Consider the following 9,426-nt stretch of genomic DNA (forward strand, 5'->3'; position numbering starts at 1 on the left):
TATAATTACCATTACAACAAACATATAAAGTTCACATGACTGACCATGAATTGTGAAAAAATATCTGTGTTGCTATTGTTATTCAATCATTTCACTATTAGTTTTCGATCCGTTATAGACACTAATAAGTAATAACACTTAATCATAACGTAACATCAATAAATTCTTAGCTTTTCTTTATTTTTATTTTTTTTTATTTATCACCTAGCAATATATCCTGTCAAGGTACTATCTGCTTCTAAAGAGGCAAACATGAATTCCTAATGACATAAATAAATAAACTAGAAACAAGGAACTATATGATCAAAATGTATAGAACAACTTTGGAAGTTACTTAGTCGCACATGCATAAATTAAGGCTCATCTTTTTGATATAGAATGCTGGAAAATGAAATCGTCATCATCTACACCTTTTCCCATCAAAATAGAATCACAGTCACATTACACAGAGAAGCTAAGAAGCAAGGATATAACACAAAGGTGCATTTTGAGAGATCTTTCCGTTAGAAAGTTACTAGAGAACCACATGCTAAATTAAATTGTTACCCAATTTTATAAACTTTTTGCATTTACAATGAAGGAATGAGATAACAAAAGAGGAAACAAGTTGCAGTGGCACCTTTCGTCTCATTATTTGATATACCTGCAGCCTGGATCTCGTTCTGTGATTGAAGCCATGGCATATGAAGTTTCATCAGGTGATGTAGATTCAGTTTTTCATATTGGGGACATAAGTTACGCAACAGGATTCTTAGTAGAGTGGGATTTCTTTCTTAACCAAATTACTCCAGTAGCCTCCCATGTTTCCTACATGACAGCTATAGGCAATCATGAGAGGTAATCTTTGGATTTTTAGTACCAACAATGAGAAGAGTCATATTAATGATTATGATATGTGAATATCAACTGCAGAGATTATGCAGACTCTGGATCTGTATATCAAACACCAGACTCTGGTGGAGAGTGTGGAGTAGCATATGAAAAATACTTCCCAATGCCCACAAGTGCAATTGACAAGCCATGGTACTCAATTGAGCAAGCAAGTGTACACTTCACTGTAATATCTACAGAGCATCCATGGGAAGAGAATTCAGAGCAGGCAAGTCTTATTACTATATCAATAACTCCTTTAGGTCGACTATAAATTTCATTCGTAACCGTGTTGATAATGAGGTTATTTTCCAGTATGCATGGATCAAAAAGGATCTGGCATCAGTGGATAGAGCAAGAACGCCTTGGATAATTTTTATGGGGTAACTACATCAAACTCCTACACTAAAGATTTTTTTTTTAAAGTTTGGTCACATTCTCACCAGTTCTAATGTCACTACTTACAAAAAGATGACGCATGCACCCCCATAAAGTTCTTCACTATTAGTTCTTCACTCGTCATACAAGTCATTTTTATGTTTTTAACAATTCTTACTTTTGATGACTAGTACAAAATCATGCCACATTGAAGAAGCGGTTTCAAGAATCATGCTTATGCTAGAAAGTATGATGGGTGCTTAAAACTATACTGACTATTAGGATATGAATTCGAAATAAAACGATGATTTTTCAACATGACATTCTTAGAAATATTTATAACAATGTTTATCCACATTTATGTTTCTAAGTGTTAGGTCACATGCACACAAACACCAACACAATTTGTGTACTTTACAAACTAAAGGTTACTTCTCACATCCCAATTACTGTGCACATCCGCATTAAGGCCAACATATCAATAAAACCATGAGTTATACTCCCACGATACGTAAGCACACATCTGCAAAAGTATCATGAAAACCCTGAGTTATCTTCCCATGATACTCAAGCTTGTCTCATGAAAATAGAATTGCAAGACAACAGAACAGTCAAGTATCTAATCATATGAAAGTCATGAAGTCACAACAGACTCGTGTTAATGATTATTACAGTTACTGCACTATCATTAACTTCATTTCCATACATAACCAATTTATTCATTTCAAATAGATTAGCAATTTATATACATGTATGTGTCTTCTAGTTGCAGTGTGCATGAGATATTACAACTTTTCACATTCTTATATTTGAATTATAATACTTTTCTACTCTGCCTAATTTGACTTTTTGCTGGTGGCAGGCATAGACCTATGTATTCAACTCATTCAGGGATATTTAGTTCAGATGTGGATCCTAACTTTGTTGGATCTGTGGAGCCTCTCCTACTGGATGGCAAGGTAAATTTAGGACAAAAATTAATGAATGAACTTATAGAAAATATAAAGTACACGAACAAATTAATCAAAAAAGTTACTTATTAGTTAAATACATCTCTTCATCAGAAATGAAGATAAGCTTTTACCAAACCTTATCTCTATAATAAGAAGAAAGTAAGGGAAGCATTTTTCTAATTTACTACTTGCTCTGTAGGTGTTTTTCCTCAATTGCTCAAATCTGAAGATAAGATGATATAACTAGAAAGTAAATCGTTTTATCTCTATGGTCACTAACAATATAAGTTTGGCTTGTGATTAGGTGGATTTGGCTCTCTTCGGCCATGTGCATAACTATGAGAGGACATGTGCAGTTTATCAAAATGAATGCAAAGGAATGCCAAGTAAGGATAAAAATGGTGTGGATACTTATGATAATAACAACTATACTGCTCCAGTTCACGCCATTATAGGAATGGCAGGTTTCAGCCTGGACAATTTCCCAAGTAATGTAAGTAACCTCCTCTCGTAATCCTCATTGATCTTCTATATGTTATCAAGTCTCTAAAATTAGCACAATTTCAAAAAAAATTCTATCCACTTCAAAATTTTGACTTCACTTTATGTTTCTTAAAATGTTTGTTGTTTAATTTATATAATGTAGGCTGAAAGTTGGAGCTTAGCAAGGATTACAGAATTTGGTTATACAAGAATACATGCAACCAGAGGAGACCTACGCGTAGAGGTGAGCAAAACAACTTAAGCTAAGTTGAGCCACATGCAAATAATTTCTCCTTTTCAACAATTAATTCTCCACTTTCGCTACTAACATCTGGCATAGTCGTAAAGAGGCATATTGGATTATTAGCAATGTTTAAAAAGGCCTCCACCTAGCATGTCTAGGCGTATGCCTAGGTCTAGATGGTACCTTAGCCGCCTACCTAGCGCCTAGTTACTTAGGCAGTATGTAGGCTGCCCACACAAATTTTGGGAGCGCCTAGGGGAGCATGGTCTATCTATATGGACTACACCTTTTAGGCATTGGTCGTGATTTCCTTCTATAGCCTCCACATCATCCAACCTTCTCCAAACGCCAACTATGAACACCTCTACCTTTTTCGACCTTGGAACAAAACACCCTCCACCACTGCTTAAGAAATCCACCAAGGTGTCTGTCCAGTGCCTAAGCTTTCTATAACATTGACATTTGCTATCAGTAATTATAATTAAAAACTAAAAAAATAGGAAAACGTCTAGGCCCCGCCAAGGCTTCCGCCTAGGCCACCAAGCGCTTTCTGTAACCTTGATTATTAGCTAGGTTCAATATCGAGTTATAGACTTATTTTTTGTGAAGGATAAATAATGGATAACTTGCAGATCTGAAGGATAAATTAACATATTACTTAAATTTGGAAAGCCTATGTAAAAGACTGAAAGTCAAAATTTTAGTACATTAAGACACAAAAGTGTTTTCCACTTTTGTATGAACTTATTTTCCATATTCTCTTTTCTTGATGGACTATTCTTTTCCTTCTGTTTTGCTTTATATTTATATATAATATTTTTCTCAATATTATAATTCAGTAAATATCAGTTAAAGTGTACTTCTATAGTCTGTTTTGGCTTCTAGAAGATTATAACTATATCTAATATTAGAATTAAGCTTTAAGCAGACATATCAAATCCAGTTATGTTTTTATGCATTTTACACTTTTTAAGCAAGATATATTACACAATTTTTACTAGCATGTTTTTTGTATATTATTATACAATTATAAGATTCATTGGTACTCATCTCAAGGAACTTGCAACAAAGCTTTTAGCTTGCAAATTTATTCAATTTCACATTACTTTTCGGATGAAAATACACTGGTTTTCAAATATTCATTTATCTGCTCAAAGATACCATAAGTACAGAATACAGGTGACACACTTGAGCTATTAAATATTTATCTAGCATACTATTAACCCGGAAAGATGTTTTCCTACATCTAGAGAGATATTTAGCATGGGTCTATATTCATACTTCATATTCTTCCTTGGTTTTAATAGGTATCGAAGTCTATAGCTATGCATAGAGATTCTAGAATGTAGTATTCATGCATTTATGTTAAAGGCCATAAGTAGAAACTTTACAAATCCTTAAAGTATTCAAGAACAAAATGTATGTATTAGATGGTAACTTGTCTTGTTGGAGAGTCTAATTATTTAAACTATCACATCAACATTATCATTTTCATACTTTTCATTTTGTTAAACACTGAATTCTAATGAATTTGATATTTTGTGTCTTATATTCAGTTTGTCAATTCAAATACAAGGCAAGTACAAGATCGGTTTCACTTCATCAAGGACGATAACTAGACTTCTTAAAAGACAGCCATACACTAGAGAGTAGAGCGAAAGGATTCACAAAGGATTAGCTTGTGGCTGATGAGACACAATGATGGTCTTAGGTACTGAAATGAAAGGAGAAACAAGTGAACTTGAAATTCTATAGAAGTTATAGAAAGAAGTGGCTCTCTCATGATTATCATCTTGTTATACATTTAAAAGTCTCTTCTGGAAATGATGAGTAATTCTTCAAGACAAACTTGGCATTTAACATTAAAATTCTAGAGCAGGGTTATCATTCACCTTTCCTTCCAATTGATGTCTAATGTATATAAGCTTCTGATGACAATATCTCTTCACTGGTAAAAGAATATAAAAAAGGAGATTCCATGCGGTATCTTCAACTGTAATAAGTTTCCACCATCACCTAGCTAAGAATGAATATCGATGAGTAAATTAAAGAATATGAAACCCTCATTCATTATGAGATCTCTTGGGCTTTATATAGGCCCCTACAAAACTTACAAATAAGTCCCTAATAATACTAATATGTCAACACTCCTCCTCAAGATGGGCGAAAGATATCTATTAAGCCCATCTTGTCACATCCTCTAATCATATCTACTGAGCTGAGTCCTTTAGTCAGACAATCTGCTGTCTGGTCCTTAGTCGAAACATGACTTAGCTCCAGTAGTCCACTATCCAACTTCTCTTTGATGAAGAACCTATCGATCTCGATGTGTTTGGTTCTATCATGCTGCACTAGGTTGTTGGCAATACTGATAGCTGATTTGTTGTCACACCATAACTTCATCTTAGCTCCTTGATCCAGCTTCAGCTCCACCAGCATACTCTTCAACCATAGCAACTCAGCAACTCCTAAGGCCATAGCTCTATACTCTGCCTCAGCTGTCGATCTCGCCACCACTGACTGCTTCTTGCTCTTCCACGAGACTAAGTTACCTCCTATAAAGATGCAGTATCCTGAGGTGGACCTCCTGTCATCAGCACAGCTAGCCCAGTCAGAGTCGCAATAACCCTCGATGTTCACATGTCCATTCTTTCTGAATATCAGCCCCTTTCCGGGGGCACTCTTTAAATATCTCAGAATCTGGTACACAGCGTCCATATGACCCTTCCTCGGATCGTGCATGTAGCGACTCACCACGCTTACTGCAAAGGAGATATCAGGACGTGTGTGACTCAAATAGATCAGCCTTCCCACCAACCTCTGATATCTGTCACGATCAACTGGTTCTCCAGCCTCAGCACCTAGCTTGAACCTCTGGTCGATCGGTGTAGTTGCAGGTTTGCACCCTAACATTCCTGTCTCTTTGAGAAGATCCAGTGCATACTTTCTCTGGGATAGGATGATCCCTTCCGCTCCTCGAGCTATCTCTATTCCAAGAAAGTATCTAAGCAAGCCAAGATCTTTCACCTCAAATTCCTTACCCAGTCTCACTTTGAGTTGGGCAATCTCCTTCTCATCATCCCCTGTAATAATCATATCATCCACATATACCGCAAGCATAGTAATGTGGCCTCCACTCCGTCGAAAGAACACTGTATGGTCGGCGTTGATCTGTTGGTATCCCATACCAATCATAGCCCTTCTGAATCTGTCGAACCAAGCACGGGGAGATTGCTTCAGACCATAGAGAGACTTCTTCAATCTGCAGACCTTTCCCACTGTCTGATCTGTACCAAATCCTGGTGGTATCTCCATGTATACCTCCTCCACTAGATCTCCATGAAGAAATGCATTCTTCACATCTAGTTGGTGTAGCTTCCATCCACCATTTACTGCCAGAGAGATTAAGGTCCGAACAGTGCTCATCTTCGCCACCGGTGCAAAAGTCTCATCATAATCGATGCCATATGTCTGACTATACCCTTTTGCCACCAGGCGAGCCTTGTAGCGCTCAACTTGTCCATCTGGATTCTGCTTCACAGTGAAGACCCACTTGCATCCAACTGCTCTCTTCCCTTCTGGTAGTTTTACTAGCTCCCAAGTGCGGTTCTTCTCAAGAGCCCCTAACTCCTCGTGCATAGCCGCTTTCCATTTTGGGTCCTTCTTAGCAACCTGCCAATTGTTAGGTACAGTAACAGAGTCCAATGATGCAATGAATGCTCCATATGCAGGGTGGATACTAGAATATGATACATACTGGGCAAGATCCCAACCATATCTATCGGGAGGATGTCCCGCATTACTGCGAGTAGTCCTCCGTACTGATATTGGTGTGGGAGGAGTAGGGAGAGGAATGTTATCAGTAGGAATGTTATCACCTTGGGATGAAATTGGTGGTGGTGTAGGTATTTCAGGAGTCGGGGTGGGCTTTGGCAAGAGACTTGGCAGCACTAGTGGCACTGTAGGTACTGTTTCTCCAATTTGTTTGCCCTTCCTACTATAGGTTAGTAGCTCCCCCTGAACAGTGGGCCTAACACCTCTTGTCTCTTGTTCCTTTTCTTCGTGATTCTCCGGCTCCTCCTCAACCAACTCCTCCTCAACCAATTCGCCCTCCCAAGGAATCGATACAGAAATGGATTTCTCCACATTGTTCTCCGGTCTCTCACCATTCTCCTCCTCTCGCCCCATACTTCTAGTATTGGACGAGTTACCAGCAGATGAAGTTACCTTCTGAGTGTAATATGGCTCGAGTTCTCGAAAGTGCACATCCATGCTCACAAACAACCTTTTTTCCACCGGGCTCCAGCAAACATATCCCTTCTGAGTAGCAGAATATCCCACAAAGATACACTTCACAGCTCTAGGGGCAAGCTTCCCGACAGACGGCCTGTTGTCCTTCACAAAACACACACAGCCAAACACTTTGAGTGGAAGGATCCCACCATTATCTCCTTTCAATATCTCACACGGAGACTTCCAATCCAGCACTCTCGAGGGCATTCTGTTGATCAACGCTGCTGCGGTCAATACTGCTTGTCCCCATAATGTCTCTGGGACATTCATAGAGATCATCATGCTTCTAGCAACCTCTAAAAGATGTCTGTTCTTCCTTTCCGCTACCCCATTCTGTGCTGGAGTGTATGGACAGGTTGTCTGGTGATGTATTCCTTGAGCTGACAAATATTCTTCAAGGGCTCTGTTGGTATACTCTGTCCCATTATCTGACCTCAATACTTTCACCACTGCTCCGTATTGAGTCTGAACAGTCTTATGAAAATTTTGGAAGCACCCAAACACATCACTCTTATTCTTCATCAGGTATAACCAAGTAACACGAGAGAAGCAATCAATAAATGTAACAAAATATTTGTATCCATTCATAGAACTTGTGGAACAAGGCCCCCAAACATCTGAATGTACCAGGTCAAATGCATGAGAACTTCTATGACCAGAACTAACATAAGAGCTTCTAGTAAGCTTTCCCAACTCACATGCATCACACACAAGTTTCTGTTTATTTGCTTTCTCAAATAAAGAAGGATACAATCTACCTAAAACACTAAAGGATGAGTGTCCCAAACGCTGGTGATGGAGCATTAACTCATTTTCAGCACTCATTTTAGATCCTACTCCTGCTTCCGGAGGAGGGCGGCTCTGGAGAGTTTTCCGAGGGTGGGGAGGTGGCCGAGAGAGAGGGGTGCAGCCGGGGTGGTAAAGGGTGGAGGCGGCTAGGGGTTTTTGGCGCAGCGGAGGAGGGCGGCTCTGGAGAGTTTTCCGAGGGTGGGGAGGTGGCCGAGAGAGAGGGGTGCAGCCGGGGTGGTAAAGGGTGGAGGCGGCTAGGGTTTTTTGTGGGGCTCTGATACCATAAAGAATATGAAACCCTCATTCATTATGAGATCTCTTGGGCTTTATATAGGCCCCTACAAAACTTACAAATAAGTCCCTAATAATACTAATATGTCAACAATTTTGAACAATAATCTCCAACGAGACAACTAATTTATGCAGTAAACATATTTTTTAGAATAACCACGACTTTCTGAACAATATTTAAATATCAAAACTGAACACAAACTCTGAGTTCATTAAAGGATAAGAGAATGTTGCTACATACCTCGATAACATCCATTATAAGCATGAGCTTGTCCATGAGGGCAAGTTCACAGCTCCATCCCATTCTCTGTAACTTGTGTTTCTACTGCAAGCTTCTCAAGGATTTTTCTACGCATTCACTGCCCAACAGAACCATCATCCACGATTAACAACCTCAATCTATTCTTGAAGAAACAGTTCCTCCAGTTCTCAGAATCACCAAGATTGAGGCTAGTTGATGACTCTGAGCTTGAAATGCTACATTCAAAAGACATTTGTCAGGATATTTTCTAGAATGTTGATGAAATTTAAGAAGATCTAGAACCATATCATATATAACACTCACTACAATTGCTTAATTGATTTGGCTAAAGATTAATGATGCAATGTTTAAAGACAAAGAAATACTATCCAACACAATATGATAATGTATTTAACAAGTGAGTTACAAATTTTACACTCTTAAAAAGTCAACAAAAACCGAACAACGGAAAGAAGAATGAGCTTTGAGTTCTTTCTTTAACTTCCCAGATACAACAATATATGAAAAATTACGACTAAATGTTATCTAAACATCTTATTATAAGGGTGTGGGAAAATTTATCATTTTTTCATGCTTTTTCTTCTTTTCCATTACCACATATCCTGATATTTTCATACCACAATGCACAAATATATAAATCATTAAGTATGATAGGGTATATAAAAAAAATAATAGCAGGACAAATTTCTCGATGTCTAGTGGGAAATTAAGGAAAAAGAATGAATAAATGTCATTGTGATGGTCTAAATTTCCAATAAAAGGGAAAATGAAGATATTGGTATCTATCTTCTTGAACTTTATATTTAAATCATAATATGTATTTAATGACTGTTGAAATCTAATGTTATGGATTGTGGGGACAA

The 9,426-nt window shown here is 37.9% G+C and overlaps 1 pseudogene; it reads left to right on the forward strand.

Annotated features, from left to right (window-relative positions):
* The window catches only part of LOC109831325, a 12,827-nt pseudogene extending 4,765 nt beyond the window's left edge, over window positions 1–8,062 (forward strand).

Source organism: Asparagus officinalis, chromosome 2 (assembly GCF_001876935.1).
Source record: "Asparagus officinalis chromosome 2, Aspof.V1, whole genome shotgun sequence".
In the NCBI taxonomy this organism is placed as follows: Eukaryota; Viridiplantae; Streptophyta; class Magnoliopsida; order Asparagales; family Asparagaceae; genus Asparagus; species Asparagus officinalis.